Genomic DNA, 25,592 nt, shown 5'->3' with positions numbered 1-25,592 from the left:
TATAACTACAGCAAACACTGTGAGTTGTAGAGCTCATGTGATTGTTGAAGTTATAATTTGTGTTGATACTGCTTAGGAAACCAGCAAAATATTAGTAAGTTCAGTAAATTATTTTTTCATCTCTTGGTATTGTTTATAATGTAAACACTAATATGGATAATCGCCAACATGTAAATTTTTGGATACGTATTAATTACAGAAACGTTACATTTTATAAAAAGGAAATGTCAGGAATATAAAAAAAGCAGTCATAAGAAAGAGTTCTAACATTAAGAATTGACAGATGGGAGAATAGAGGTAGATAAATTGAAAGTGTTTAGGGTATTGCAGAACCTTAATATGAACACAGCCATGGGATTAGATGGCATATATAATAAGCCCTGTATTACAAGAATCAAGTTGTTTAACAGAAGTCTTCTGAGAAAGCTTTAAATAAACAGCCAGAAGTAGCAAATTATAGGCAGATCGGTATCTCAGACATGGTTAAATGTCTGAGATACCGATTGGTCGGAAAAGTTGGTATTGAACTTACGGTCAAAACAACTAAAGATGAGACTAGTATTACATCTATAAATGTGTTTTACTAGTCAGTTTTGTAGGATGAAAAACCAACTTTCCAGGAAGTAAAACTCTACCATCTCTCTCTCTATGAGACCAGATAACCAGCTATCTCACCTTCATTTGAAAAGCCCTGATAAAGGTTCTTTATATCCTAAATGGAATTTGAGGTTGGAAACCAACCAGTATCATCGATATTGACCAAGCTACATGAAGGCAGATCTTACGTTAGTAATTTGCTTGCTCTTTATAATAAAGTGACAACTGAGTTGGATGGAGAAAATGGCTATTCAGATACTGCTGGACTTTGTAAAAGCATCTGACAGGATTTCAAACACATGTGCTACATAAATTGAAGCAGATGGGGAGGGTTTTGCATTAGAGGGTGACTGAATATCAAAGAATGGTTTATGCAAGAGTTGGGTCCAACAGAAAGCAGGTAACTAGTGATATATTACTTAGTCTTCTGTTTATTTTGTACATTAATGATATAAGATATGATCTGAGGAGAAATATTCAGTTGTCTGCTGATGATGCAAGCTGGGAAGACACAGTCAATGAAGATGATGCTGAGATCCTGCAAGATGGCTTAAGTATGGGTAAAGGTAAATAGCTGCCAGTTTAATGTGGCCAAACGTAAGGCGATATACTTTGGTAAGATCAAAGCTGTCTACTATATTAATGGATATGAAATGCTGGATATTGCTGAGGCCAAAGATTTAGATGTTATTATGAACAGGGAGTTGAAGTTTAGAGGACATATTGCAAAGGTGACCAAAACAGCATATCAGATCACTTAGCCATTGAAGGACACCGATAAGCTGGGATGGAAGGTTATTATTCCCCTTTTATATAGCTTTAATAAGGTCACATCTGAGCTACTGAGCACAGATCTGCTCACCTGGATTCAATATTGAGTGGGTAGGTCCCAGACAGAGGCGACTGACAAAGATTGTAGCATGTCTATGGAATGCTCCTTATGAGAACAGAGTGAGGGTCTATGAACTTCAAAAGTTAGTTGATGGGGGAAGGCATGGCAGAAGCATGTCAGTCATTAAAGGGGTTTTACAGGATTGACACTGAAGACTTTTTTCCCCCAGTACATAAGAGGGGAAACAACAAGGTGTTATCCCTGGAAACTATAGGTTTAGCAGTGTTAACTGTAGAATTGCAAATGAGTGGGATAGGTTGCCAGAGGTGGTTATGAAGTGCATTATCAGTGAATTCAAAGTATAGTGGACACTGTGTGAATAATGTCTCCTGTAGCATTCTGAATCCAAGGAGATATTGTATAACAATAATGATAACATGAAAAAACAATTCTATACAGAAGTATTTAAGAGTTGAAGCTACATATTCTGAGAAGGAGAACTGCCTATAAGGAATATGGAGCACTGACCAAAGCCTCTAATTCAATGTTTAATCTTCCCTTTCCCATGGTACACCATGTTAAACAGGTATCTATGCTAGAGTGCAGTACAACTGACTGGCTATTATTATTATGTAACACCTCCAGGAGTCCAAAGACTCATCGAGGGAGGGCACCTACTCTACAACTCTCTGTCTCCACCACTCCAATTGTAACTACCTCCATTTACTGCTGACCACCACCAACATCACTAGCATTTTCACAGACAATCACAAACATCCATGCCCACGGCAGGATTCGAATCCACAGACTTTTGGCTGGAGAGCAGATATGCTAACCACTTGGCCAACCAGGCCAACATGTCAAGCTCTTCATCAGATGTCATGACAGCTGAGGTATCACTCACTTATACATAGTTTCCCCATTTTTGTCAGAGAACCAAAGAAAATAGTGAAACATCAATAACTGAATCAACCTCCAGAAATGAACTCAGCAATCATTAACTAAAGAATTATCAAAAGAAAACAGGTGGTGCCTAGCAGAAGAATTACAGAAACATTTTGACTTTTTCCTCGTATTTTTGATTGCTTTATGTTTCTCATGCCAATGCACCAACATCGAACTGTCATCTCAGTTTATCAAAATTGAATAAAAAGAGGTAGCAATACATGAAAACAAACATCTTCCACCCCCCTCTCCAACCACTTGCCAAATGGAAGAAAGACAGCCTCAGAAACTATCAATTGTTCATTGTGGGTATGAGGTGGCAACATGGCTTAATTAAACTTAGTCAACCTACTGAGTAATTTTCTTGTAAAGCAATCTCTCATTCCTGTTCAACTTCACTGGGCATAATTCTTCCCTCTAGAAAACTGATCAACTATTGTTGCAAAATCAACAATACATCTGTTCATCAGAATCCCAGTTGGAGTAGAATCACAAAAGCAAAAGAACGTAATAAGATCTAATGGTGAAAATGAAGCTCCTATGCAGGTATTTGCCACATTGAAAAGTTTTTTTAAGTTATGGTGGATTATAACTTTTCATAAACCTTTTCCTTTATGAGACCAATAAAAGAATTTTATGTTTCTAGATCCCACAACTCAATATTTATTCAAAGTACAGAAGAAAGTGAAAATGACATTAAGAGGGCCACAATGTTGATCAGGTTACCAGATTAGGTTCAAACATCCTTTATCATCAAAAATTCATACCTAATTTTGTCAAGTTTAAATTATTTTACTTTATTTCTCCTTCAGTCTGCTACCTGCTCATTAAAAGAGCATAAGCAATGATTTTTATTTTTTGCAGGGCATACTTTAGTGAATTAGTTGATTTTTAAGATGATTACTTTTAAAAATCAACTAATTCACTCCCCCCCCCACACACACACAGTTTACTCTGTTTCATCCCTCTCGTGATTCTATTAGTCATTTACTTTGAACACTAAAAATTAAAAAAAAAATTGCCAGCCAGATTGACTGAGTGGTTAAACATATCTACTCTCCAGCATATGCTTTGATGGTTCATTGTGCAGTTTTCATTTCCCTGTTCTTTTTGTTTACTATGTTATTTCTTTAATGTCTAAACCAACAAGTGGTTTCTGATAATGCACTTTTTTTTCCTCCCTTCTCAGAAATGGCTGGGTGGTTGCATTGCACCTTACTCCAGACAGTGTAGAGAATTTATTTTCAGTTCTAAAAATTATTCAATCAGATTTGAGAGCATCAATGAAATAGGACTTGCTTAAGCCAATCTTGTTCTTAAGACAAACAGTTATACACAAAACTGTGAAAATTCAAATTTTAAGGAAATTAAAGTTAATTTGCATGTTTTAATAGGACAAATATAAGTGATTTTTTCTATAATGCAACAAGTTTTTGTTTCACAATTCATTAATTTTATTATTATTAATTATAATCATACAGGATCCAGGTGTTGAATTGTCATGAAATACCTCCTGGTGATGCAACTGGCCCACGTCTTTGGAAGCTAAACTTTCACGACTATTGGGAGCTGAACCAGTCATTTTTTTTTTTTTTTAACCTCCTGGCTAATATGTGCAAAATGAAAGGAAAGTGCAACAGGAAGAAATGAAGTAGACCTTTTCGAAAAAGTTCCAAAACTGATCAAAAAATAAGGGAAACTGAATTCACCCTATGGATCTTGCAAATTAATATAGAGGGTGCCTCCCGAGCCAAAAGTGAACTACTTGAAAAAATCTGCACGACAAATAACACTGACGTAATCTCTGTCCAGGAACTACATATCAGCAAAGAATATCAGATTATCACAAGAGCTAATATCACTGGGCTACATCCTGTCACCAATATATAGTTCTGCCATCTACGTGTGAGAGAATATGGAAAACTGCAAAATACTATCTTTTTCTAATCATAATAACATTGAGATCACAGCAAAGGCAGCTGACACAACCATAGTGTCAGTTTGGTCTATCCCAGCTCTTTCTGCTCACCAACATCCAGCAGTCTACATAGGAGATTTTAACAATCAACATTACTCCTGGGGCTATTGTAGAAATATCAACGATATCAACGGTCTAGACTGACAGAATGGTCTGAAAGCTTTGGGCTATCACTGGTTTTTGATGCAAAAGACCTGGAACTTTTAAATCAGGTTCTATTCTTGAGAGATACTTGCGACATTAAATTAAGAAATATAAACACGATAACACAAGAATGTTTTTAATATTTAATATTTGCCAAATATTTCAGTCTGAAATTAACAGACTATCTTCTGTGGCTTGATAGGAACAGTTTTTACAAGGTGGAATATAAACAATTGATCATTCAAAAGTAAAAGGAGCCACATGATGTTACATTGCTAAGAACTAAAGAGAGGTAAATTTCAGAGTGATGAATATATTATAGGTATTAATTCAAAATTTCATATAATAATCTTAATTTATAAATTCAATTAAAGATAACATTAGACTACTGTAGGAATTAGGTCTCAATTAAAAAAAAAAAAAAAACCTAGTGTGTTATCTGGATTAAACTTTCCCATATTTTTGACAAGGATAGGCAATCATTTCAAGTGGGAGAACCAGAGGTCATCCCTGGGAACTGTATAAAGAGGGTGCGAGAAGTAGGTTTTTTTCATGCAGAGTTGTAAATGATTGGAATGCCTTGCCTGACAGTGTGGTGTCTGCAAGGAGTTTGAGTGTGTTTAAGATAGGGTAAGATGAACTGTGTGTGTGATAAAAGGGACCTCCCAGATCAGTCTTTGACTCCATGAGGTCTTGGGGTGGTAATAATAATAATCATATGCAATTCCAGGGCAAAAATTTTGTCCATTAGCAAGAAGAATTTTTAGTCAGATATGAATTTCATCACTAGGTGAGAGACCACCATTCCGTTTACTGGAAGTCTGAAGTAGCTTGAAAAAGTTTCATGTTTGGTCTCCAAAGCAGAGTTTCCTGACTATGTAAAGACAGATAAATTACAAAACACATAAAATTGATAAAAAAGGCAAAAAAAAAAAAAAAAAAATCCTTACCCACCCACCATACAAAATGTACCTATGCTACATAGGTACATTTTCTACAAATCTAGGTACCAATTTACATGAAACTATACCTTTCCTTCACACATTACAAGTGGCCAGCTGGATTGAAGAAACTTTTTTCGCTTATAAATGGGACAGAGACAGACATTTTTGTAGTTTGCTTACAATTCATATAATTAACCTAATTCGGAATAAAATGGCGATTTTGGATGACGAGACATAGAAAAAAAATAAAAAGAGTATCCACTAATGTTGATTATGATGGTGGTCCTTTATGGAGGACTAGAAGTAACTCCCCAGCAAACGAGTACTGCCTTTTCTCATATGCATGAATGTGAGGATGCGTTGTCGTAATGGTAGCAAGTTTAAAGCAAAGGTACTAAAAAGATCTTGGGGCATGGGTCCCATGCTACCAAGCGTCCCCAGGTTGCGGATAAGGGAATGGCCTCTGGATACAGAGGTTAGCTGCAAATAAACAGGAAAACCTGTGAATAAGCAGTCGTGGACAATGGGACGACATCTACCAACAGGAAGTGGTGAGACAGACAGTGGCATGGTTATCTTTAAATAAAGCCACATATTTCCACTGACAGGGATGCGACATGTAACCGCCATTCAATAAGTTACAGCCCACTGGAAGTTGCGGCAGCAACAACTTTCGTCCTGATCAGTGGAAGATCACCATAAGTGACAATGGTGTGAAGGATACTGTGGTAGGCAGATAATCATGAAGAATGAGAAACAGCTAGCACACTGAGCCTCTCTAGAAGGCTATTGCTGGACAAGGAAGGCAAGGGGATACCACCTTGTTCTATTTTTCCCTAGTAAGATAACAGTACGGATGGACATTCTAAAAGATAAAGCACACAATGGCTCAATACTTGCGCACAGCAGGGGAAGAAGCATGGCTTCCCAGGTCATAAACCAGCGAAATCCTTGTACATTTACTGGGACGTGGAATGTGAGAACCCTCCTACAAATTGGAAAGTTGAAGAGAGAAATGGAAAGATTAAAAATAGCCATATTGGGAATTAGTGAAATGAGATGGAATGGAACTGGAGACTTTTGGAGTGGTGATTACAGAATCATTTATTCAGGTGATGAGACAACAAAAAATGGAATTGTAGTGGTTCTCAATAAGGAATGGGGAAGAAGAGTAATCAACTCAGTAAAATGTAGCAGCAGATTAATAATGGTAAAACTAGAAGCAAAAGCAACAAATATTATAATAATACAAGCTTATATTCCTACTAGCGACCAAAGCGATGATGAAGTTGAGAGAGTATATGTAGATATTGGGAATCTAATCAAACTAACCAAAAAGGAAGATAATCTTATTGTCATGGGTGATTGGAATGCAGTCATTGGTGAAGGTAAAGATGGTAGAGAGGTGGGAAAGTATGGACTTGGATGCCGAAATGAAAGAGGAGACAGACTTTTGGAGTTCTGTCACCAATTCAATCTGATCATTACTAATACCTGGTATGAGGTACCAAAAAGAAGAAGGTATACTTGGAAAATGCCAGGGGATATAGGAAGGTACCAAATAGATTATATTATGACATGAAATAGATTTAAAAATCAAGTAAAATCATGCAAAAGTTACTGGGAGCTGATGTTGACAGTGACCACAATTTGGTTTTATTGAAATGTAATCTGAAATTTAAAAAGCTGTCACAACCAAGGAAAAGGCCCAAATGGAACATAAATAACCTGAAAACAGAGGAAAACCATAGAAACTATAAACAGAAAACTGATGAAAGCATTAAAACTAGAGAGAGAGGGGGAAAAGAAAAACAGAGGAAAAATTGACTCATTTGAAGCATACAATGATCAAGGCTGCCAATGACTGCATAGAATTAATGAACAAGCAAATAAAAAAGCCATGGATCACCCAGGACATTCTAGATCTAATAGATGAGAGAAAGAAATACAAAACCTCCCTAAAGGAAGAAAGTAAAGACAAATATAAACATATAAAAATATATGATAAATAGAAAGTGTAAAGAAGCAAAAGAACAATGGTATACAGAGAAATGTAAAGAAATAGAAGATCTAACAAAGACTAGGAGAATTGATAAAGCTTATGACATTATTATTATTACCCAAGACCTCATGGAGTCAAAGACCCATCTGGAAGGTCCTTTTATCACACACACATCTCATCATACTGTGCTTTGAACACATTCAAACTCCCTGCAGACACCACACTCCCAGACAAGACATTGCAATCATTTACAACTCTGCACGAAAAAAAAAATGCCTCTCACTCCCCTACTCACACCTTCTTTATGCAGTTTCCAGGAATTACCTCTGGTTCTCCCCCCAATCTCCCACTTTTTTCTGTAGAACTTCTCCAGCATTGATCCTATAACAATCCCTTACCAACTTGTAGGTCTCTATCATATCTCCCCTCTTCCTCCTGTCCACCAGGCTCTGCAAATTACATCTCGTCAATCTTTCCTCATACTCGACATTCCAGAGGTCAGAAACTACCTTAGTCAGTAGCCTTTGGACCCTTTCCAACATCTCTTCATCCTTCTGAAAACCGGGTGACCAAATCTGGGCACAATAGCCCATGTGTGGCCTAATCAAAGTCTTATACAACGGAACAAGAATCTCCCTACTTCTACACGACAGTGTCCTCCACATCATTCCCAGAAGCCTTTGTGTTGTCTTCACAATTTGTCCCCTAAATTTCAGATCCTTATCCACTATCACCCTCAGATCTCTTATTTCTTCCACCTCCAACAATGTATCCTCACCAAGCATAAATTCTGCATCCCATCTGTTTTCCAAATTTTAAAACCTTACATTTTGCAACATTGAACTTCCATCCCCATTTCCGTGCCCAATCCCTCAATTTATTCAAGTCTTCCTGCAAGGTCACAACATCCTCACTACTCTTCATGGTTCATCCCAACTTTGCATCATCTACAAACAACTGAATATCTCCATCCAAATCTTCACCTATATCATTAACATACAAGTTGTGGACCGTAATGGACCTAAAACAGATCCCTGAGGCACTCCGCTAGTGACTTTCCTTTTCCTCGACATCGCTCCCCCATACACAACTTGTTGATTGGAGATTGGCTATCCTATCAGATAGCCAATCTCCAATCCAATGCACCAATCTAATATCCAACCTCATCCACTCCAGTTTGACTATCAATTTATCATGAGGTACTTTATCAAAAGCCTTTGCGAAATCCAAGTATATCACTGTGTATCCTTCTCCTCTGTCCAAGGAAGTAGTCACTTTATTGTAATAAGTAGATTACTAAAACATGACCTACCTTTAGCAAATCCATGCTGTCCATCAAAGATGATACCATTGTTGTCAACCCAACTCTGGATCCTAGTTCTCACAAGCTTCTCCAACAACTTAACCACAACACCTGACACACAGATAGACCTATAGTTTAATGCTCGAGTTCGATCACCTCCTTTATGAAGTGGCACAATCTTGCTCTCCTTAGGGACTTGACCGGGTGCAAGACTCATATCATACCCTTCCATCTCTATTCCTGTCAGAATGTCGTCCTCTTCTAACCATGTCTCACTTATTCTGACAATCTTTGGGTGAACAGACACAATTAATGCAACTATTTCATCTGGCCTTGTTTCTTATACTTCTAGCATTTGTATACAAACACAACAGCTCATTTCTGGATCTACAGATAGTTCCACTGATACCACCCACTCGATGTGATCTCTCAATGCTCGACTGGGGCCATTTCCCTTCCTGCTTATTCATTTTAAAACCCTTTTTAATTCCAACTGTTTCCTCTTGATCCCAGGTCATCCCATACCTTTCTACACATGCTCTCACCTACTCTCAGAGCAACCACTTTTCTCATGCTGTGTACCCATGTCCACCATGAGCCTCCCCGTTTTCCTGTTCCTGTTGCATACCCATTCTCTTTACTCATACCACTCACTTCCTCATTCATAATCACCTCTTAAATCTCTCCTATCTTACTTTCCTGATCTTCCACATCACTTCCCGCTTGATCCGATTTATTCTCTCTCACTCTAACTCACTTTTCTACCTTCCAGCAGCACTCTCTCCAAGCAACTCACACCATAACCACTCAAATGCAGCCCATCGCTCCCATACAGCTCACTTCATCCCTCAATCTCATTCCACACATTGACAATTATAACAATTATTACAAAAGGAATAAGCCAGCAAAACAAGACAAGAAATACAATTATCAAAAATAAACAGGGAAATATACTAATAGATAAGGAAGAAATTTCGGAAAGATGGAAGGAGTACTTAGAAGATCTATAGAGTAGAAAAGATCTAGACACCAAGGCTATAGAAGATGAAACAAGACTAGATGCGGAAGAAATTGGTCCAACTATATTAAAAGATGAACGGGCACTGAATGAATTGTCAACCAACAAGGCACCAGGCATTGATAACATCCCTTTAGAATTAATAAAATACTCAGGAAACGTAACTAAAGTCATACCCTTTCAAGATCATAAAGGATATTTATGAAATGGGTATCATACCCAAAGATCTTGTAAATAATGCAAACAAGTGTGAAAATATCAAACAATAAGCTTAATATCACATGCTTCGAAAATACTACTCAAAATTATACAAAAAAGACTAACAAAGATGGTTAGTCTAATATGTTGGCAATGACCAGTTTGGATTCAGGAAACAGCAGGAAACAAGAGAAGCAATCCTAGCTCTAAGAACAGTTATTGAAAGAAGATTTGAGAAGAATCAAAATACTCTGATAGTCTTTCTCGACTTCGAGAAGGCCTTCGACAGTATTGACCAGAAGCAAATGTCTCACCTCTTAAAAACAATAAAGGTAGATTGGAGAGATAGAAGGCTCATATTTAATCTTTACAAGCATCAAGAGGGCCCTAATAGAAACAGCCAGTAATAAAACAAAAACCACAATACCAAGAATGCATAGAGGTGTAAGACAGAGGTGCTCCCTTTCACCTATACTGTTTAATCTCTACATTGAAGATGCAATAAATAAATTGAAAGAACTAATAGAAACAGGAATTAAGATAAATGGAATTGATATTAACTGGCTATGGGTTTGCGGATGATATAGCAGTTATAGCTGATAATGAAAACAAACTGAAAGCCACCCTGACAAAGATGAAAGAAATTTTCACACAATACAGCCTAAAAATTAATTATAAGATAGCAAAATTATTAATTACAAGTAAAGCAAATTCAATGAAAATAAACCTGGAAATAAACAATAACCTAATACAACAGGTATCCACTTTTAAATATCTTGGAAGTCTTATCACAGAAGATGGAAGAAACCAATCAGATATTAAAGCACGAATAATCCTAACCAAAAAAACATTCTACAACAGAAGAAACATTTTTACCAGTAAAGGACTTAGCATCCAGCTCAAAAAAAGGCTAGTGAAAACATATATATGGAGCATTGCACTGTATGGTTGTGAGGCCTGGACTCTAACAAACAAAACATCAAAAAGTTGGAAGCATTTGAACTTTGGTGCTGGAGAAAAATTATGAAAATTAGTTGGATAGAAAGGAAAAGTAATGAAGAAGTTCTAAATATAGTTCATGAAGAGAGGTCATTAATGAAACACATCAATAAGAGAAGAAAAAGCCTAATTGGACACCATTTGAGGCATGGGGGACTGATTACAGAAATAACGGAGGGGACTGTAAGGAAAGAGGCCACGAAGCAGACCAAGAATTTCATATATAAATAACATAATGATGCTAACTGGCGCTAGGAGTTATGAGGAGATCACAGAACAGAATGTTGTGATGTGCTGCTATAATTACCAATCTTCGGATTGATGCACCAAAGAAGAAGAAGACTTAAAAGATATCAGAAAGCTCTAAGTTTGCAATCATTGCATGAGCAATCTTGGGCTAGGAATAGTCCAATGATGATTACGATGGTGATGGTTCTAATATAAATTCCCAACTTCTAATAAAAGCACATAAAACTATTTTCACTAGCCTCACCTATTTTCCACAAAAATACTTTAAAAATTTTATTTCACTAGACCCAAAAGCTCAGTACTTGAACCATAAAAACAACATAACCGCACACCACGTTACTGAAATGTTACTAACATTTTTGACGTGTCCAGTCTCATTCAATCTCGTCACATATGAAGCTTATTGAAATTAGAAGAACCAAGCACGTGTACGCAAAGAGAATTATAAATATATATAAAAGTTAGGTGTAATTTATAAACTTTGGATGTCTTACTGATGCTATGTAATTAATTTTTTTACAATAAATCTAATAAACACAAAAATTATCATGCAAAAATCAAAACATAAAATCTTTGACAAATTCTATTTAAAATACTAAAGAAATCAATTGAAATTTCAGAGCACCTGCCTCCGTGGCGCAATCGGCTAGCGCGTTCGGCTGTTAACCGAAAGGTTGGTGGTTCGAGCCCACCCGGGGGCGAAAACTGATTTTTTTTGCCCTCTCCGCCGTTTTTGGATAATTTGTAATTGTCCTTTTTCTTACAAATTAATTACTGATCTCATAACATTTCCATTTAATACATCATAATTTGTAATCATATGCTTAACATCCGTTGCCGTACTGAACACGACTTAGCTTTCAACATCAACGCATTAGAAGTAAGATGTATTTCATTCTATTGAATGCTTGAAATTTTTTTCTTTTCTATAAATAATAATAATAATTATTATTAATATTATTAATTGTCACCTCCAGGGTGCCCAGAGACTCATCGAGGGAGGGCATCTGCTCTACAACTCTGTCTCGACCACTCACAATCCACAAGCTAACCGCAACTACAGCAACGCCATCTATCGCCGGCCACCACCTGAATTTTCAGAGGCAATCACAAAAATCTATGCCCACGGCTGGATTCGAACCCACAGCCTTTTGGCTGGGGAGTGGATACGCTAACCACTCGGCCAGGCAGCCAGGCTTTTATCTCAAAAAAAAAAAAAAAACTCTTGATCCTTCTAACATAAATTTGAAAACCAAGTGGTCAAATTCAAACGTGATTGATTTAATCGTGAAATAACGCACTGTTTTGTTTTTAATAATCAAAATAATTGGGCGCAGCGAAATATTCCAATATTTTCACTGAAATGACACTTAGCCCATGTGCGAAAATCTCAACGTGGAACAGGAAATTAGAGTGGCTGTGTCCAGTTAGATTCTAAGATTTTAAAGAGCACTGAACAACAGGCTCATTCGTCCGACATTTATTTAATCAACGATTTCATTTGATTGTTTAAAAGATGTACTTATTTAATACTTTTTACATAAATTGCTTTTTTAATTTGAAATAAGTGTTTGATTTTTTTTTTAACTTGACAAACAAAACCGACCGCTACTCGCCGACTGGAGGAACTTTTTCTAAGCCTTTCTTCAACTAGTTCCCGAGTGAGTCGATCTCTAGCATGAGCAAGCGGGTTTTTCTTCCCATAAACTGAAGAAAATCGACCGTAGTACTCACATTATTTCAGATAGTAACATATCTTGTTAGGGTTAGGCAGCACTTGTTTGCTAGCCTCTTCATTAGTGGCTGCTATAATTACTGATAGTCATGGGCCAGTTATCTCTGATTGGCTACTGGTGGAGATTGAACCACCCGCTCAGTCTCCAAAAGCTAGATAGGGTATAAAGGCCTCGCCTATTCCCTATAAGGGAATAAAAAGGCATTAGCTGATTTATTATTATTATATCGGGCACCTTCATGGAGTTCGAAGATTCATTGCAGGAGAACCAATCTATCCACACAATCTATCATACCTTAATTGAACCCATTAACAGACAAAGCACTCACAAGTAACACTGGCAACATATTCTACTCATTCACAACTCTCCAAGCAAAAAACTAAGTCCTGACACCCCAACTAACGACAAACTTATTCAACTTCCAGGGATGACCACTTGTTCTGGTCCCTCTAGAAAAGTGATGAAACATTTCCTTTGTATGAATCCTATAAAACCCATGGAGAAATCTAAATGTCTCTCGTATCCCCTCGTTTTCTCATTTCAACCAACTTCTGCAATCCACACACCTTCAATCTATCCTCATAGGGAATATTCCACAGACAACTCACCATATTAGTCACTCGTCCCTAAATCCCCTCCATCACTAAGATACCATGGGGACGGGACGAGGTGAGCACTAATCAAGATGTGGGTATATCGATGCCACATAAAGACAGATGACAACTTCCTTATCTCTACTTGTTATTGAATTCTTCAATAGTAAAATAAGCTTAGAGGACATATTGCTACAATAGCAATATGTCCTCTAAGCTTTATCTTTCTGTCTACTACCAACACCCCTAAATCTCTAGCTTCATCTCTTTCCTGTAGTACAGTGCCATCAATGGGATACATGGCTTGTAATATATTTATGACAAAATGCATAACTTTACATTTCTCAACATTAAACTAGCAAATATCAATTTTTACCCATGTTGACAGCCTATTTAAATCGACCTGCAAGCTCTGCACATCGCATTGATTAGCTATTACTCTACGACATTTCGCATTATCATCAGCAGACAACTGAATATTTCTTTCAGGTTATTTCTTATATGATTTATGTACAAATTAAAGAGTATACCATTTTTTGATATATGTCCAGGGGACACCCTTTTATTCACTTAAACAGTATCATAATTACCCCCATTTGTTCTAATTTGATTACGAGAGTTTCATGTGCTGTTCTGCCAAATAGCTTTGAAAATTTAAAGAAAATAATTGTATAACAATTTCTTTTATCTAACTCATCTGTTACTCTATTATAAACAGTTAGTAAATTAATAAACCATGATCGACTGTTCACAAAGCCATGGTGACCCTCATACATTATCATATTTTTATCTACCCATTGTTGAATTCTCTTTTCGATTAATTTTCTAGTACTTTTACAACCATGCCTGAGATTGATTGGTCTATAATTTACTACTGCAGTCTTAGCATCCCACTTATGCAAATGAATTGATTTGCCCTTTTCCATTCCTTTGTAACTCTACCATAGTTGAGAATTAAACAACCTAGTCAAAGGTACTGCAAATTCACTTCCACACGCAAAACCCTACCTGATATCCAATTTAATCCCACAACTGTATTTACATAGAAATTCTGCAATATCCTAAGAACCTTCAATTCATCCACCTCTGTTCCCACATTAATATCTGTCACATAGGATAAAGAAGTAACCTCACTAGGACGATATCCTTGCAGAGTGGCCACTCAGTAACTCAACTATTTTATCTGCTTTTGTCTCCTCATGACCATAATCATTCATTAAGGTTAATCTTCCATAGCAAAATCAAAGCAGATCATCAATGCAACAAAGCGGGAATTACAAAAAGTTGAGAGGCGTTTAAATGAGCATTGGGAGAAAATGAAAATTAAGCAGCAAAATAAGAAACAGCAAATCACGGAAACAGGTAAATCAGGTAACAGAAAGTAACAGAAATCAGGTAAGTGACGATGTTACTGAAAAGAAAGAGGTTATTTGGTATAAAGACTCTATAATAAAACATGCTATTGATGAGCGAGTTATAACTTCCAGTTTTCCTGGAGCAAAAATTGAGAATATAAAGGAACATTTCAAAAACAGAAAAGAAAAGTAAACGAAATCATAATTGTAGTAGGATCTAATCACTTAACTAGCGATAAGTTGAGCATGAGAGAAGACATGAGAGCGTTTTTGGAAGAGGCGAGAGTGAAGAGTGAGAAAGTGAAAATCGTCAGTATTTTACCTCGATATGATAAAAATGAATTAAGTAGAAGGGATATGATGGCAAACGATTCGATGCGTAGGCTGTGTAGAAGAAATTGGTGCGACTTTTTGGATGCGTGGAGTGAATTTGAGGAAAGATTGGATTTGTATAAGAGGGATGGCCTACACCCGAATGCGTTTGGTATCAGGCGTCAAGAAAATTAATAAAGTATGAGATAGAACACAGAGAGTTAGGGAAACTAAATTACAAAGCAAGGAATGCTGAGAATGTTATATAAGTATGTTAATGAGGGGAAATGGGCTTTGTCATGGAAATATTGACGAGGAGAGAACGATTTCGGCTATGTGTTCGTCGGTTCGTATCTTTCGTATACAAAAGATACGAACTACAGCCTGCATTAAATAGTTGTCCAACAGTATCATGCAAACTGCAGATATGAGTATACAAAAGTACATTCAGGTATTCAAATTAAGGGGATATTAAATCCCACATTGTTTTAAAACCGAATAAGAAACTCAAAGATTGGAATCAGAGAGTTTCATGCAGAATATAGTAAACTATAAAAGTATCGGCGACCACTAGCGTGAGCTAATGCAAATAGTCCTAGTACGTAGTACAATCTCAGGCAACTCGTTGCAAAGCTGGGGAAAGTTCGGATCGCTAATCTTGGTATTTTCCATAATGTAAAAACACATTTCCTAGGAAATGTATGCTGTTATTACATTATGGTGGGAGGTCACAACTCAAACCGGTTTCAGCCTTTTTTGAGGCATTATCAGTGAGTAGCTAGACCAAATAGATACCAAAGGGTATAGCGAAAGAACTTATATACTCTGCTATACGAGTTGTCAAACAGGTGCAACCATTAAGTTACTTAAATATAAAGAACCAATAGGATTCATTTCGGCGATATAAACATTATTCAAATTAAGGGGACATTAAATCCCACATCAGGTGGGATTTAATATCCGCTTAATTTGAATAATGTTTATATCGCCGAAATGAAGCCGACTGGCTCTTTATATTTAAGTAACATTCAGGTATATTATTATGTCTATACACGAATGCTAGGATAGAGTTCGTTGCCTTAGTCAGTATGTGGGGATCTCAGATTTAGGAGTTAGTCAGGCCTCGCTATCAGAATCAGACATACCAACTGATGCCGAGTGTAAAGGGGAGGCTATTGTTTAGGAAGAATAGAGATAAGAGAGGAGTGCTGCTAATGACATCGGCTGCTTTGTATCCAGTGAAAGTCGAGACCAATGATTGTAGCACGAGGGTGGTGTGATACGTTCTCAGCCTCGACCATAGATGGCAACACTATCGGCAAGCTTTTTTTCTAAGTTTGTACATCTGTCATACGCATCCATGTGAAATTGCAAGTCATTCTATCAAGTAGTACGTTTTATACAACTGTCTGAAGCAAACGTGTTGTTTGTATCCCTTGAAATGGATAAAATTAAGTATCGTCCGGTTATAAAATTCTTTTTAAAAGAAGGTTTAACGCCAAAAGAAATTCATTCTAAGTTCATAAACGTTTAGGGGCAATCTGCTCCTTCTTTCTCGACAATTAAGAAATGGGCTACCGAGTTTAAGCGTGTCTTTACCAGCCTTGAAGATGAGCCACGTGAAGGACGTCCAAAAAAGTGTAACAATACCAGAAATCGTTAATCAAGTGCACGATATGGTATTGGTGAAATTGTTCAGACTATAAGCATTTCAAAAGAATGTGTGGTATATTTTGCATGCAGAATTACAAATGAAAAAGCTTTACACAACATGGGTGCCGCGCAGATCAAAATCGCACTCGCATGAAATCTCTGAACAGTGCTTGGAGCGTTTTAATAAGAATAAAACCGAGTTATTACTGTGGATGAGACCTGGATTCACCATTATTTGACGCCTGAATTACATACCAGAATCCAAACAGCAGTAAAAACAGTGGACAGAAGCTGGTTGTTCAGCGCCAAAGAAGCAACGTCGGTTCCATCAGCAGGAAAGGTTATTGCATCAGTGTTTTGGGATGATAAATGCATTTTTTTATTAATAATCTTGAAAAGTGTAAAATAATAACCGGGGAATATTATTCCGATCTTTTAACCGGACTAGACGAAAAAATTCGTGAGAAAAGATCAGGTTTGTAGAAGAAAAAAAATCATCTTTCATTAGGACAATGCATCTGCCCACAAAGCTGTTTGGCAATGGGAAAATTAAGGGATCTGCACCCTGAATTGTTGGAATATCCACCATATTCCCCAGATATGGATCACTGTGACTGCTGTCGCTTACCAAAACTAAAACCCTTCCTCACTGTTCCTCGTTTTTCTTCGAATCAAGTGGTGGTTGCAGCTGTAGAGGGATATTTTGCAGATCTTACTGTGAAGCATTACATGAAGGAGATAAAGGCGCTGGAGCATCGTAGGAATAAATGTATTAGTCTTGAGGGAGATCATGTTGAAAAATAAAAATAATTTTGAAATTATAAATTCGTTTTTTTCATTTTACTTAAATATAAAGAGCCAACAGGCTTCCTTTCAGCGATATAAACATTAATTAAATTAAGGCCTTCCTAGGAAAGGTGTTTTTACATTATGGAAAATACCAAGAATAGTGATCAGAACTTTACCCACGTTTGCAACGAGTTGCCCGTGTTTGTACTACGTTCTAAGACTACATGCTTTGGTTCACGCTAGTATTCCCCGATACTTTTATAGTTTTTTTATACTATATTCGGCATGAAACTCTCTGAGTCCAATCTTTGAGTTTCTTATTCGGTTTTAAAACAATGTGGGATCAAATATTCCCTTACTTTAATTATCGTTGTTTCATTGTTAGGTCGAGAACCTCTCAGACCACCCTCGTACTACTACTAACAATATTTCATGTGGAAATGAGATGGATGTCATCTAGTGTGAGGTGAAATCTAAGATCAATTACATAGTGAGGTTTCGTACCCGACCTGGCGGATCAGTTGTTAGTGATACAGAAATACATCACCAAATAGACAAGATGTGCGCAAAATGAGTAATAATAATGGGAAACTTTAATTATACAAATATTTATTGGGTAGCACTAGAATCTCACGTGAAGAATGAAAATGCATTTACTCGTACTGATCTGTTGCAAGACAACTTCCCTAGCAGCATGTGACAGAAGGAACTTGAGGTTAGATCTGCTGATAGTGTCAGAGGGCGTTTCTGTTAAAGATGAAATTATTTTGCCTCCGGTTGGGACAGAGATCGTGCAGTACTCACTTATGAAGTGACTACGTTTATGAATGTTCCATTCAGAAAAGGTTACATGCTGAACTATAAAGCAGGAAATTATGACCAACTGAGAAGTATACTAAGTTCAGTGAAATAGGATCGGTTGATGGATGGAAAGATTATCGACAGTTCATGGGAAACATTTACACAATACTTAAATGATGCTATATCAGACTGTGTAACGAGAGTTGGAAAATAAATATGGTAGGAGTAAAATGGATGTGAAATCTTAATAATCAACATGTTCTTAAGAAATGGATGACATGGAAGGTATACCATCTGCATACAGATGATATGCATTATGAAAATTATAAGCAGCAGGCTAGAATATTCACAACTGTTGTATGGTAGCAAAGTATGAGTATGAAGAGAAACTGGCTCTGCGAGATAAAGACAACCCATTCGAATGCTATCGATATGTTGCAAGTAAAAGAAATAATGAATATGAACAAATAACACTTTTAAATGCAGATGGCGTGAGGATTGCAAATGCAGAGGAGGTTGAGAGAGGAGGTAACTTTAATCGGAACTCAACGAATGAGTGCCGATTAAAGCTATTCAACCTTGTGTATGTGACATTGATCTCACTGCTACCTCTTCACTGGATAAAGAAACTTAGGTGTATGAGGAGAAGTTATTAGAGTTGTTGCACAAACTGAATAAGAATCCAGCAATAGGGACTGATGGAATATCACCACGTGTGCAAAAAGAGTGTTCAGCTGAACTGCGTATTCCTTTGACCAGACTGTTTAATATAAGTCTCAGAACAGGGAAGATTCTGTAGGAATGGAAAGAATGTATGGTAATTGCATTGTACAAGGGTGGTGCAAAATAACCGTTATATCCAACTATCGACCAATTAGTATCTCAGGAATGGTGGTGAAGATTTTGGTAAAAATGGTCAAAGCTGTCATTCAGAAATGGGTTGACAGTAAATCACTTCTGTTCAATTAACAACATGAGTTTACTAAGAGAAGGTCATGTTTTAGTAACTTGATCACATTCTAAAACAATGTTACCATTGAACTAGAAAAGGGGGAATGAATACAACCTGATTCTTTTGGATTTTGCTTTGACAAATTACAGCATAGTAGACTGTTGCATATATTGGAGAATATGAGTAGGGATTACAGAATTTTATTATTGTGGATGTGAGAATCGTTGAAAGATATCAAAATGTGGTATATGGAAGAATGCAAGATTTCAGGAAACAGTGGTGTACCACAGGGATCAGTGCTTCGTCCACTGTCATTCAATCTGTACATTAATGATACTGGGAAGGATTTGACAAGCGACATACACCTGTTTGCTGATGATGCAGAGATAGGTAGGGTAATCAGGAATGCTGCTAATATGTAGGATTTACAGAATGCTTTGAATAAGCTGGAAGTGTGGGCATGGGAAAAAGGATATCATTTCAAGGTCAGTAAATATAAAGTCATTCCCATCGGCGTGATTAGATATTCAATGTCTAGGGATCTTGGACTGTTAGTAGATAGGAAGTTGAAGTTCAGGGACCAATACAAATACAACTCAACAGATAATTTCAATGTAGAAATGACCGTTCACATGTGAAGATAAGATGTTATTTTGCCTCTTTACAAGACCTGGATAAGACCTCAATTGGAATAATGTGTGCTGGTCCGATCTTCTGGTTTCCGTTGTGATTCCAATGTACGAGTATAGAAGAGAGTGAAAAGGCGTGTGTTAAAATGATATCACGATTATGGAAATTTGATTATGAAGAGAGATTGAGAATTTGTAGACTGGAGACATTGACAAACAGGAGAAAGAGGGGTGATATCGTTGAGACTTACAAACTTCTGAAAGGTTCATACAGGATTTCAATTTATGCAATTTTCCAATTTTTGGAAGGTGGGGAATGGACAAGAGGGCAGACTTTAGAGCTGAGAATGAATGCCGCTAAGAAGGGGTGTTGGCTAAATTTTTCTCTCACAGGGTGGTTTGTGAATGGAATGGATTGCGATTGGATGTTGTGAGTGCAGCAGTGTGGATGAATTCAGGAATAAGCATGATAGGTGGTGGGTGCATTATGTGGCCTTCCTCGATGAGTCCCTGGAAATCTCTCTTAATAATAATAATAATAATAATAATAATAATAATAATAATAATAATTTCCTTTCGCCTGCTTGGCTAGTTTCTTCGCATAAACTGACATTGCGTTCCTTGCAATGCTGTTCACCTTTCTTGCCTGACCCTTGTACTGTTCGTGAATTTGCTGGTCATCTTTCTCTTTATACAAACTCCACATCATTATCTTCTTCTGCAGCTCGTGCTTAATGATATTACTCATCCATCTAAGTCCTACTTGATTAACCCTCCTTATTGTAGGTATCCAATTTTATACCGCTTCCTGTAGATGACCCATAACTACCTCTCATGCACTACGAGCATCCATACCCTGCTGTGTTTTATGCAATAGTATAAATTTAAGCTTCTTCTTAAGCTTCTAATAATCACCTACCTTGTAGTTACACATATATCTCTCCTTAATGGAATAGTCCCGGCATATTTCTATATCCCAAGTCAAGACGGTATGGTCACCAATCGGAGGAATTGTCGTCACCTTGGTTATGGACTGTTCTTCGATCCTATGACCAGGTTCCATAATCTCACACCACTAGTCCCCCTCCATCACATGCTGCCTTAAGTAATTATCTCTTAATAGGTGTACAAATTTTATGTCCTTCCTGCCATGTGATTTTCCTTTCTTCTAATATATATCTTCTTAGTTGAAGTCCCCCATAATAAATACTCGACCTGTACTCGTTGTAGTAATTTGGCGATGCATGTGTTCCATATCATTTGTTAATGATCTGGCCTACAGCAACAACCGACTGTATATTTTGTCTTGATATGATAACAGTAAGTAAGAGATGAGCTATCTCATTTCATCAGCGTCTAAAAATTTTTAAAGAGCAGACATTAAAATGTATCATATATCAGTAATTGTCAATCAATATCAAGCTCATATTCAAACTGAAAGTGAAGCCATTGTTTTAGAGTCAGAAAGAGATATAATCCTATGTAATAAATTTATTCTTAATAAACTCTAATGTGTACTTATAAGTCGATGTAATTGTTTCATCAACGTCATCGCACTTGAAGTAAAAATACAAGGAAATAGTTTTCAGTTTTCTTTTCATACCATTTTCAATTTCAATTTTACAGCTATAAAGAATTAGCACCTGCAGTTATTGTTTTACACAAAAAAAGAACTTCATAATTATGTATGAAAATAATATATATATAAAGTGAAAAATCTGCATACGCCCTTTAATCCCCTAAAGGCAGCAGGTAAGGCTGTCTCTGCGCTAACTGTGAAAGGCTCAGGGAGAAAGTCAGTCTTCACTGGCAGTCAATCAGAGATAGCTGTCCCAACCCCATTACTAATTGTACACACCATCCGGTGAAGTGTAGCAATTAACAAGCACATCCATCTCGTGATTCACAGTTCTAACAGTATGTTTACTGTCGGTAAATACTGTGAATTATACCGTCGATTTTCTTGATTTTACAGGAGGAAAATCTTGCATTTTCTAGGGCAAAAAGCTGTTGCCCTGTGTCACAGATTGCATAATGCTGGAGCCTGTCGAAAAAACAGCTGACTGAAAGTTACTCTAGTCGCCGACTAGAATTGTACTTTGGTCGCAATTCTTTAGATGGCCGAGCGCAGTGCATGTAATTGTTAACAAATATATATTCTTTAATGCAGTTTGGTCCCAAATGCTGAAGAAGGCAAGGCCATTAACCCCAAAAAGTTTTTTGAAGAACGAAGATGAGTGGTACAGCACTTTAGCCATCACTGATAGCTAACTTTACCAAACTTAGTCATCACTAGTGAATGTGCCTTCTGCACATTGAAATTTATTAAAAACTATGTAACGCCAACAAGTCCCCAGAAACATATCACCCCTTGCTAGCATATCTACACAATATGAGATATTGCATCAAATAAATAAGTAGTTAAACTGTTATGATGAACGTCTTTTATGCAGAATAATTTCTGAATGTTAATTTTCATTAAAAATCCGCTAACACATTTTATTCCTCCAAAGGAATAACCAAGGCCTTTTCAACTAATAACGTTTTGGAAACTGATTGAATCTTCTCCTTGTTTATTCATTCATAGATAGCTGGCCCAAGACTATCAATTATTTAAAATGGCTTCGTTTGAATAGGGTACCGCAGACAACTGCCGCCAGCTCGTTGTCCTTAATAATTATATTATTTATGATTGCCTGAAATAGTATGAGTTCTGTGAAAATTTTTCTTGAATGAAAAGGTTAAAAACCACGAGATCTTGTGAGAAATATTTTTCTACGTTCCCTTTCGAGGGATCGACTATTTAGGCAAACCGTTGGAGAAAAAAAATAATTGAAGTATTTTATTCCTTTACAGATAGAAGGGTCAGGTCTTTAATCTTATTTAGCTTTTTGGTGACTGAGTGGTCATCGGTAGCCAATCAGAGAAGCTAGCCATTAATTATAAGCGGTAAAGTGCCGCGATCTCTTGGTACCTAACCTTAACATTATATATTATAATGTAAAAGAGCGTGGGTTCTACTGTCGATTTTCCTGAGTTTACGGAACGAAAAATCAAGTTTCCGGGTGAAAAACCCTCTTCCCAATATCAAAAATTGACTATCTCGGGAAACAGTCGAAGAAAGGGTAAGAATAAGTTCTTCCATTCAGCTACCAGACGAACTTAAGAATAACTTCTTTCGGCCAAGCACGATGGATGCAAGCGACAGTTCCACTGAGCTACAAGCCTAGACGGTTGGACAAAGATTTAGGAAAATTTCATATAGTTGGTAATGATAATCTTTCAATTGTCTATCTGTTAGTGGCCTAGCTCTACTGATGCCATTCCTATGCTACACGCAAGATATCAATTTTTATTATAGAAATAAATAAGTAACAACCGCTTCTGGATGTTAATTATTTCTTACATCAAACCGTACTTTCCTGTGAAGTAGCTAATTATATATATATATATATATATATATATATAGTTGGTAATGGTAATCTCTCTCTCTCTCTCTCTCTCTCTCTATATATATATATATATATATATATATATATATAGAGAGAGAGAGAGAGAGAGAGAGAGAGAGAGGTTCGTAGAATAAATAAATTAATAATCAGCTAGCGCGTTGTTCCTGTGTAGGGAGCAGGCGAAACTTGTTATTCCTGTCTAGCTTTTCAAGTCTTAGTAGGTAGTTCAATCTCTACAGGTAGCGAATCAAAGACATTTTACTCATTACTATCGCTAATTATAACCGGCAACCGATGCAGAGACAAAAAAAAACAAGCGCTGCTGTCCTTTGGTATCTCACCTAATGAGGATATGTTACTGTTGCAGATAATGTGGGTTCTACGGTTGATTTTGTTGAGTTTACGGGACGAAAATCTCTAGTTTCCGAGAAAAAATCCCCACTTACCCATGCCAGTGATCGATTAACTCGAGATTCGGTCGACGAAAAGATTAGAAAGACTTCCTCCAGTTAGTTACTAGACTTGAAGTTAAATCTGTCTTTGGGCGGCCTACCACACGGAATGCAGCTCCAACTCCACAGTGCTACTCACGTCTCAAAGAATAAATATGTGCGAGTGAAATGGATGTGTAATCTTATTAAGCAAGAGATTATAAAATCGTTTTGAAAGAACATGGTGAGAATAAGATCTAGAGGAGTTATAAAATAAATGATGTGGTGCAAGCCAGAAACGTGTTGAGTATTGTGCAGCAAGTTAAATTTGAGTATGACAGACGTTCGCTATGAAAGCTAAGGCAATCCTTTAGAATTTTATTGTTATGTTTTCAGTAAAAGAAAGAGTCAATGTGTGAGAACGTCTTTAATGTATGCAGATGGTACTCTAGTGTGAGAAGCTAATGACACTAAGATATGTGAACGAAATGTATATAAAATGGTGTATAGTGCTACGACTATGACTGAGAGGCGAGTTAGAGGAGCACGATATGAAGTGATAAGCTGTTGCATAACTGAATAATAATTAGTAATCAGGACAGATGGAATATCAGCGCTTATGATAATAGCATGTTCAGCCGAATGGCAGGTTTGCTTAACTTGAATCTTAACTCAGGGAAGATACTACAGAAATGGAAAGAATATATAATAGTTCCATTGTTTAAGAGTGGTGCAAAAGCCGATTTCTTTAATATTGAGCTCTCACTATCCGGGATGTGGCCGTGTAGATTTCGCAGAAGGTGGTAAGAATTTGCATGCAGAAATTTATTTTTCTTTCTTCTCCTGATGTTTTCTCTTTCAACTGTTATACACACATAACCATTGGAAGAGAAAATATGAGGGGAATAAAGTAAAAGAATGAAAAAAGGAGAAACTGTCCATGAATTTCTGCATGGACAGTATAGCTTAACTGTCCATGCAGAAATTTATGCACAGTTAAGCTATACTCTGTAATGAAAAGCGTGGGCTAACTAACTGGAGGCCATGGTTTAGTAATTTGCTCATATTTTATAAGAATGTTACGGCAGAGTTGAATAAAGCATGGATCCATTATGATAAGAGAGACTGTGGATGTAGCTCAGTGGATGTGGTGTTTGCACAACACGGCGTTTGGACGCACGAAAGAAGACTTGATTTCGGATCTAGTCGGCGACTAGAGGACATTTTTCTAAGCTTTTTTTCGACGGTCCCGAGTTAGTTGATCTCTTGCCCGTGCCGAGTTTCCAGGAGAAAAAACGGGTTTTTTGTCGCGTAAAGTCAAGAAAATCGACCGTAGAACCCACACTATTTCATAAATTAAAAGATATTGTGTTAGGGTTAGGGACCACGAGATGGTGGCTTTTGTTGAGCCATTCTCTTCACTGCGTGCCGTATAATTAGTGATAGCCTTGGTCCAGCTATCTCTGATTGGGTACCAGTGGAGATTCAACTGCCCGCTTAGTCTCCAAAAGTTCGATAGGGCTAAACGCCTCGCCTACTCCCTATACAGGAATAAATATGCGTTAGCGTATTTTTTTTTTTTTACATTATGATACTGTTGGATTCTGCTAAGGCATTCGACACGGATACCACATGAAACACTGTTGCATAAATCGAAAAGACTAGTCGACCAGTGGTAAA

The 25,592-nt window shown here is 37.0% G+C and overlaps 1 protein-coding gene and 1 non-coding gene across 3 annotated transcripts in view; one reads left to right on the top strand and one right to left on the bottom strand.

Annotated features, from left to right (window-relative positions):
- The window catches only part of betaCOP (coatomer subunit beta), a 304,925-nt gene extending 293,346 nt beyond the window's left edge, over nucleotides 1-11,579 (bottom strand). The window contains exon 1 of one of the 2 annotated variants that reach the window (XM_090413127.1): nucleotides 11,454-11,579. The gene's annotated coding sequence lies outside the window, so the exon portion shown is untranslated. Of the gene's footprint in view, nucleotides 1-11,267; nucleotides 11,383-11,453 lie in introns of those variants that run through there. The other variant, XM_090413129.1, reaches the window with a different exon arrangement.
- Nucleotides 11,580-11,836: 257 nt separating this feature from the next.
- Nucleotides 11,837-11,910, top strand: TRNAN-GUU (transfer RNA asparagine (anticodon GUU)). The gene has a single exon. It is a non-coding gene; the product is annotated as a tRNA-Asn (tRNA).
- The last annotated feature ends 13,682 nt before the right edge of the window (nucleotides 11,911-25,592 follow it).

The sequence above is a fragment of the Typopeltis vanoorti genome, chromosome 23 (assembly GCF_054136105.1).
Source record: "Typopeltis vanoorti isolate ZY-2024b chromosome 23, IOZ_Tvanoo_1.0, whole genome shotgun sequence".
NCBI classification, from domain to species: Eukaryota; Metazoa; Arthropoda; class Arachnida; order Uropygi; family Thelyphonidae; genus Typopeltis; species Typopeltis vanoorti.
The sequence above is the reverse complement of the archived record's forward strand: the minus strand, read 5'-3'. Positions and strand labels throughout refer to the sequence as shown.